At 49.8% G+C, this 6,408-nt stretch overlaps 1 protein-coding gene across 1 annotated transcript in view; it reads left to right on the top strand.

The window, feature by feature from the left end:
* Window positions 1-6,408, top strand: part of RGMA (repulsive guidance molecule BMP co-receptor a) — a 16,731-nt gene that overhangs the window by 6,853 nt on the left and 3,470 nt on the right.

Below are 6,408 nucleotides of genomic sequence, written 5' to 3'. Positions count from 1 at the left end.
CTTTTCTCAGCGCTGATCTTTCACACCCCCTCTGAGCACAGTCAAATCAGTTTTATTGGGCCTCTTTGTTATGCAAACAAGGCAATAATAACCAGGCTATTATTCTGCAAGATTGTGCTTGATTAACAGTTCAAAGGAGGTCGCTAGAAGAGCCCAGCAACTGCCATCCCGCACAAATCCTTTCACCAAGCTTGGCTCAGGTGGCCTTTGGGTCTTCCTCGCTCCACGGTTCCCTTTGGGACTGCAGGAGAGCTGCCCTTGCCCAGGACACCCCATCCATCAGGGCTGCGGATGGCACCAATGGGTTCATTTCTCTCCCTGACGTGACAAGGCACCATCTGATGCATCAGCAACGTAGCCCTTGTGAGCACCAAGACATGGGTCCAGCATGGTTGGAATGTGAGGTGGCTCCCCATGGTGGGAATGTGTCTAGACTTCCCAGCTGGGACAGGGACTGGACACAGAGGGCTGATGTCTTTCGTCTCCTCTGATTTTATTTTGGACTTCCCCTGAAATCTTGCTGGAAGGGATCCGATCAGCCCGGTTTTTGAAGAGCAACGTGGTTTTTTTTCAACACTTTTCCATTCTATACAACTACCTGAAAGGAGGATGTAGAGAGGTGGGGGTGGGTCTGTTCAACCAAGGAACAAGTGACAGGACCAGAGGAAATGGCCTCAAGTTGTGCCCAGGGCAGTTGAGATTGGATGCGAGGAAGAATTTCTTTGCTGAAAGGGTTCTCAGGCATTGGAAGGGGTTGCCCAGGGCAGTGGTGGAGTCCCCATCCCTGGAGGGATTGAAGAGTCGTGTAGATATAGTGCTGAGGGACATGGGTTAGTCGGGGACTTGTCAGTGTGAGGTTAATGATTGGACTCGATGATCTTAAAGGTCTTTTCCAACCTAGGCGATTCTGGGATTCTGTGGGGTCATTTTGGTGCTGGTGGTGACTGCTGTCCACCTAGGAGCTGAGCAGCCCACATCTCCTTCAAGCTGGTAGACGTTGCTGGTATTTAGCACCTCTGGGAATCGTTCCTTTCCTATTGAGGTGTCAGCATAAATATGTTTATTTAGATTACTTAAATAAATATGTGTTTAGGAGCCTACGTCTAGGTGCTCAGATCTGAGGCCAAAGGTAATTAGATTTTACTGCATTCTCCAAAAAAGCCTTTACTGCATTCTTCAAAAAAGTCTTTTTTTACTGCATGTGTGAGGCTTGCACATCTAGACTTCAGTCCATATGTTTGGAAGGACGCTGGATGATGTATTTGCATCACATGTGGGTGATGAAATACTTTCCAGCCCGTTAGTAACCAAGAGGATATTAAACAACATCTCTTAGCAGTGAACGCTTTAAAATTAACAGGTCTGGTTAACATGCACCCCAGAGTCTTTAAAAAAAAAAAAAGGGGGGCTTTTGCTTACTGAAATTAATTTCCAGCAGTTCTCTTTGCTAGAGAAATTGAAGGAGAACTTTGAAGGGGAATTGTTGATTTTGTGGTCATTTTCTGAAAAAGCATGATTTGGGTAAATGAAATCCAGGTTAACGTGACATCAGCTGAAGGGAAAATAGGGGGCACTGATAATTAGAAGGCTGTTAAAAGTTAGATGTCTGCATGTAATATGTGTGAACACTTAATTTAACAGCGTGTAACATAATGTAACCATGATGAGGGCAGAGCAGCAGGACATGGGTCTTGTGATACCCCAGACTCCTGAGCATGTGGGAGCTCAGGGGGGCAGGTGGACCAAGGAATGCTTGCAAGGAATCCCTGCTGATGGCAGGGGGATTGGAACTGGATGATCTTTAAGGTCCCTTCCAATCCAAACCATTCTATGATTCTAAGATGAAGAACCAGTGCTTTGCAAACTGGGAGCTCTGGAAAAGGTCATGACCAAAGAGCAAATCTTGGTGCCTGCTGGGGTGCAACGCCCCAGCAAAAAGGGGTGACCTCGGGAGAGTGGCCAGTGCATGTCCCACATCGGTGTCGCCCGTTGAGGTGGTTTGGTTTTGCAGGAAACAAGCCTGCCAAGAGGAGGTTTGATGGTGGGGCTGGACAAACACCTTCCAGTGGGAACTTAAAAGTACAAACCGTTTAGCTTATCTAGAGGATTGACAAGTGACTTGATTGCAGTGTGTAAATATCTTTGTGGGAAACATACCGGTTACTAACGGACCTTTTGCTGCTTTGGAGAAAATCGCTGGTTCTTTTTATGTCCTTACAATGAAGTCAGATAAAATCCACTTAGAACCAAGACCCGTGTTTTGTAAAGGTGATAAACTCCTGAAACAGCTCTCTGAGGAAAGGGGTGGCTTTTCGGACTGCACAGACCGCAGAAGACCTCATGGGAGGTATACCTGAACAAACATGGGGCACCGGGCTGTGCACGAGGTGGGGCTCTCTTAGTCCGGGTGATTTAATGGTTTCTTCTGGCTTGAAACTTTTTAAGACCCCTTTTTTTTTCAAGATACCAAAGGAAATTGTGTCCCTGGTTTGAATGGCACCAAGCCCTTGAAAAGAGAATATGATGGGCAGGTTGGGAGGTGGCTGGGCTGCCACGGGTTGAAGTCACCTGTCTCTTGGGTGAAGGACACTTTGTGATGGACAAGGGTAGTGGCATCACCCAGACCTGGGGTGTCACACAGATCCCAGGAAAACCTTGCTGGGTTCCTGCTTGAGAGAGGTTTGTTTCCATGCTAAGTCATCTGTGGTTGAAAAACAGATCCATTGTGAGTCGATGGAAAATAGATTATGCGAAATTGAATAAACATCGTTTCTTGGCCTGGGTACAAATGAGCCTGCACCGCTGTGCCAAAGCTGCTGCCAGAGGGGACAAGACAAGGCGTGCTTGTCAGGAGGGGAGAGGGTCATGTCTGCTCTCCTCCATGGCTTGTATCACCCATGGTCCCTTCCCAGCAATAGGAGGGGATTGCCAAACCCAGCGGCCACCGGTGTGGTTGGAGAAGCATCTCTGGGAGAGGCCAGACGCGAGCGCCCGGGGAAGGCGTGCAGCCCTGCTCGCACACTGCCGCCGCGGCACCTGGCTTTGGAAATCTGGCCTTATATGGGGCCCTGAGAGAAACAGCGAAAAGGGGACGGGTGCCAAAAAAAACCCAGAGTGATAACATCTTCAAGAAGAACGCTCCCCCTTCAGGCCCAGGGAGGAAGGAGATGGGCTTCCCTACCCTTCGTTTGGTTGGGTTTTTGTTTAACTCAGAACCTTATAAAGTCATTCATGACCCCCAGGGTGGTGAGGGATGCGTCTGGAGTGAGTGTCGAGGGGCTGTTTGGCAGCAGCTCACTCTGTCCGTAGGCTGCCACAGCTCACGCCTGCATCTCCTCATCCAAGCGAACGAAGCATGTCCTTAAAGAGCAACGAGCTATGGATTTATTCCTACTCAAAAAAAAACCCCCTACACGCAGCGGCTGAAGGGCTGGGGCAGCCAGAGAGTGCTGCAGCCTGGGCTCTGCAAGCTGCTGGCTGGAAGAGATGCTTTGCCCAGTGCTTCTCCTGGCCTTACCCAGCTGTCAGGTCAGGTGGGGTGTGTGGGTCCTGCCTGCCCAGGGATGTGTCCTCCAGTTCCTCCCAGGGCTGTGCTGCTGAGTCTGACTGCAGTGACAGCACGTTGGGCCACGTGCAACCTCAAAACATCCTCAAGCTGTACATTAGCATAACTACCAGGAGAGCGATGGTTTTAATTGCCTGATGCTACAACTGTTTGGGGTAAACGGCAACGGTGACACTGGTCACACTCACACATGCTTTTCTGACTCTTGCCTTCTGCTGGGAGGCTCCTTGGGGGATCAGCAAAGCTTTGCTCACAGTTTCTCATCAGTGAGATGCATTTTTCCTGTTGTCCACCCTGATGAACCCACACCATGAGCATCTCACCCCAAAACGCCCCTCCTTGCACTCCATGTGCCAGCAAACTCGCTCGCTCCTGTCACGCCGACTGTGGTATCGTGGGCAATCACTTCCATTAAATACCATCCCTTGCTTACTTTGCCAGCAGAGTGCCCAGGTGGACAAGAAGGCCAACAACATCCTGGCCTGGATCAGCACTAGTGTGGCCAGCAGGACCAGGGAGGTTCTCTCACCCCTGTACTCGGCACTCGTGAGGCAGCACCTCGAGTGCTGGGTTCCTTTTTGGGCCCCTCACTCCAAGAAGGCCATGGAGGTGCTGGAGCGTGTCCAGAGAAGGGCAACAGAGCTGGGGAAGGGTCTGGAGCACAGGTGTGATGAGTTCATGGCTGAGGGAACTGGAGTTGTTGAGTCTGGAGAAAAGGAGGCTGAGGGGAGACCTTCTGGCTCTCTCCAACTCCCTACAAGGAGGGTGTAGAGAGGTGGGGGTGGGTCTGTTCAACCAAGGAACAAGTGACAGGACCAGAGGAGATGGCCTCAAGTTGCACCAGGGGAGGTTTAGATTGGATATGAGGAAAAATTTCTTTCCTGAAAGGGTTCTCAGGCATTGGAAGGGGTTGCCCAGGGCAGTGGTGGAGGTATTTAAAAGATGTGTAGATGTGGCACTTAGGGACGTGGTTTAGTGGGCATGGTGGTGTTGGGCTGACAATTGGACTTGATGATCTTAGAGGTCTTTTCCAACCTTAATGATTCTGTGATTCTATGATTCTCCCTCTAAGGTTAGGTAGGCACTGTCCTAGCCATGTTTGAACGTGTAGCCTCCAGAGCCAAGGCGAGCAGCTCTGGGGAGCTGGGCTTTTCCTTTCTGCATGCTGGTAACTTGCATCATGTCTCTCGTCTAGGAGAAACACTGAGCAATACACCCCATTGCAAGCCAGTGATGGGAAGCCCACTGATAAGCAAAGTGTCTTTGGTGGAAAACCACATTCTTGGGGCAGAAAATAAAGGAATATTAAATAAGAAATGTTTTTAAATTTGACCCTCGAGTGCTGGGTTCAGTTTTGGGCCCCTCACTCCAAGAAGGACATAGAGGTGCTGGAGAAGGCAGAAGGTTCATAAATGCAGAAGGCTCAGCAGAAACATGAGCCCCTGTCCCAGGTCAAAAGCTTGTTATCAAGTCACCTCTAGTCAATGATGAGTTAAAGGCTTTCCACAATGCTTTTTTTGTAGGTTTAGATGAGATGCTGCCAGGATGAACCAGCTCCTGGGTTCTTGGTGCTGTTGCTAGCATCTGAGTTTATTAAACATGAATTTTAAACCTGTGAGGAACCTGTCACCATTTCCTATTTGCTCTCCACTCTTCTTGGAAAGGCAGAGGAGACAGGCTTGTTTCTTAAAGCCGGAGTGCTTAGTGTTTTATAGCCTTGGTCTCCCTTTCTGATTTTCCAGCACCAACTATGTTTAGGTTTCCAGCACTCCAGTGTTTAAAACTAAAACATACTGTTTTCCCTGAAACAATACTGGGTTTTGTAACTTTCTTTTTAAACAAATCTGAAATGGTTTTGGCACAGATGCCTTGCCAGCCTCCTTCTAAACAAACCCCGAGACAGGAATATATGTGCACGCCTGCGAGAGGCACCATGAAAGCATCTGGAAATGGTGGGGCTTTTCTTCTTCTCCTTCTGCTGCCTTTTTTGCCTGAGTCCATCCTGCCTCCAAGCCCTCTGAGGGGGTTGATTAAGAGGAAGGGAAGGAAGACACTATGAATTTTAAGTGGTGTGAGCCTGGGTTCACCCAGCAAGACTCCACAGTGGCTGTGTGATGTCCAGCGATGGCCAAGCTGCTTTCAAGTCTGCTCCAGGGAAGTCACGCTGCCCTGGGGACCAGACACTGAGGAGGGAAAAAATAGGATCTGAATTTTCTTTGCCTTCTTCCACCTTACCAGCAAGCACTGAGGCTCTGGCTGAGACTGGTAAAGACCCTTCTGACTTCAGCTTGGCCCCTGCTTGGCCAAGGTAAGGCGGGTGTGAAGGGGCGGTGAGGGCTCGGCTGGCATCTCTGCACCCTGCTGCGCCGGTTTTTCTCCTCCACCCCTTGTTCTCTCTCAGCGGGCCGTGGCGGGGAACGGACTCCCAGGGCTGGGCAGAGCCAAGAAAGAGGTTTTTTGGCTCCTGCTTCTTTCTGGGGACACAGGGACACTGGCAAGTGCTGCTCTCAGCACCGCTGCAACCATGAGGATGGGGTGGCCGCTGGTTCTGCTGCAGGGTTGGTCACAGCACAGGTCCTGCTCTAACCTCTGCAGGTTTCCTCATGCCTATGAAGGAGGGAAAGGAAGGGGATAGATTTTTTTTGTGCTGGTAGAGCTCGGTCTGGACACAATGCACAGTAATTCATGGAGCACAGAGCTTTGAATGTCAAACCCTAAAAAGGCATTAAAAACCCCATTTCATCTCCCCGTGCATTAATGACCCTCCCTTGTCCCTGCTAATGAATGTATCCCATTCTTCCACACCCTGGTTTTCCCCCAGGAGCATTAATCCAAAGGCTGGA

The sequence above is a fragment of the Antrostomus carolinensis genome, unplaced genomic scaffold, assembly GCF_000700745.2.
Source record: "Antrostomus carolinensis isolate BGI_N321 unplaced genomic scaffold, ASM70074v2 scaffold2423, whole genome shotgun sequence".
In the NCBI taxonomy this organism is placed as follows: Eukaryota; Metazoa; Chordata; class Aves; order Caprimulgiformes; family Caprimulgidae; genus Antrostomus; species Antrostomus carolinensis.
This window is presented reverse-complemented; position numbering and strand designations above follow the sequence as displayed.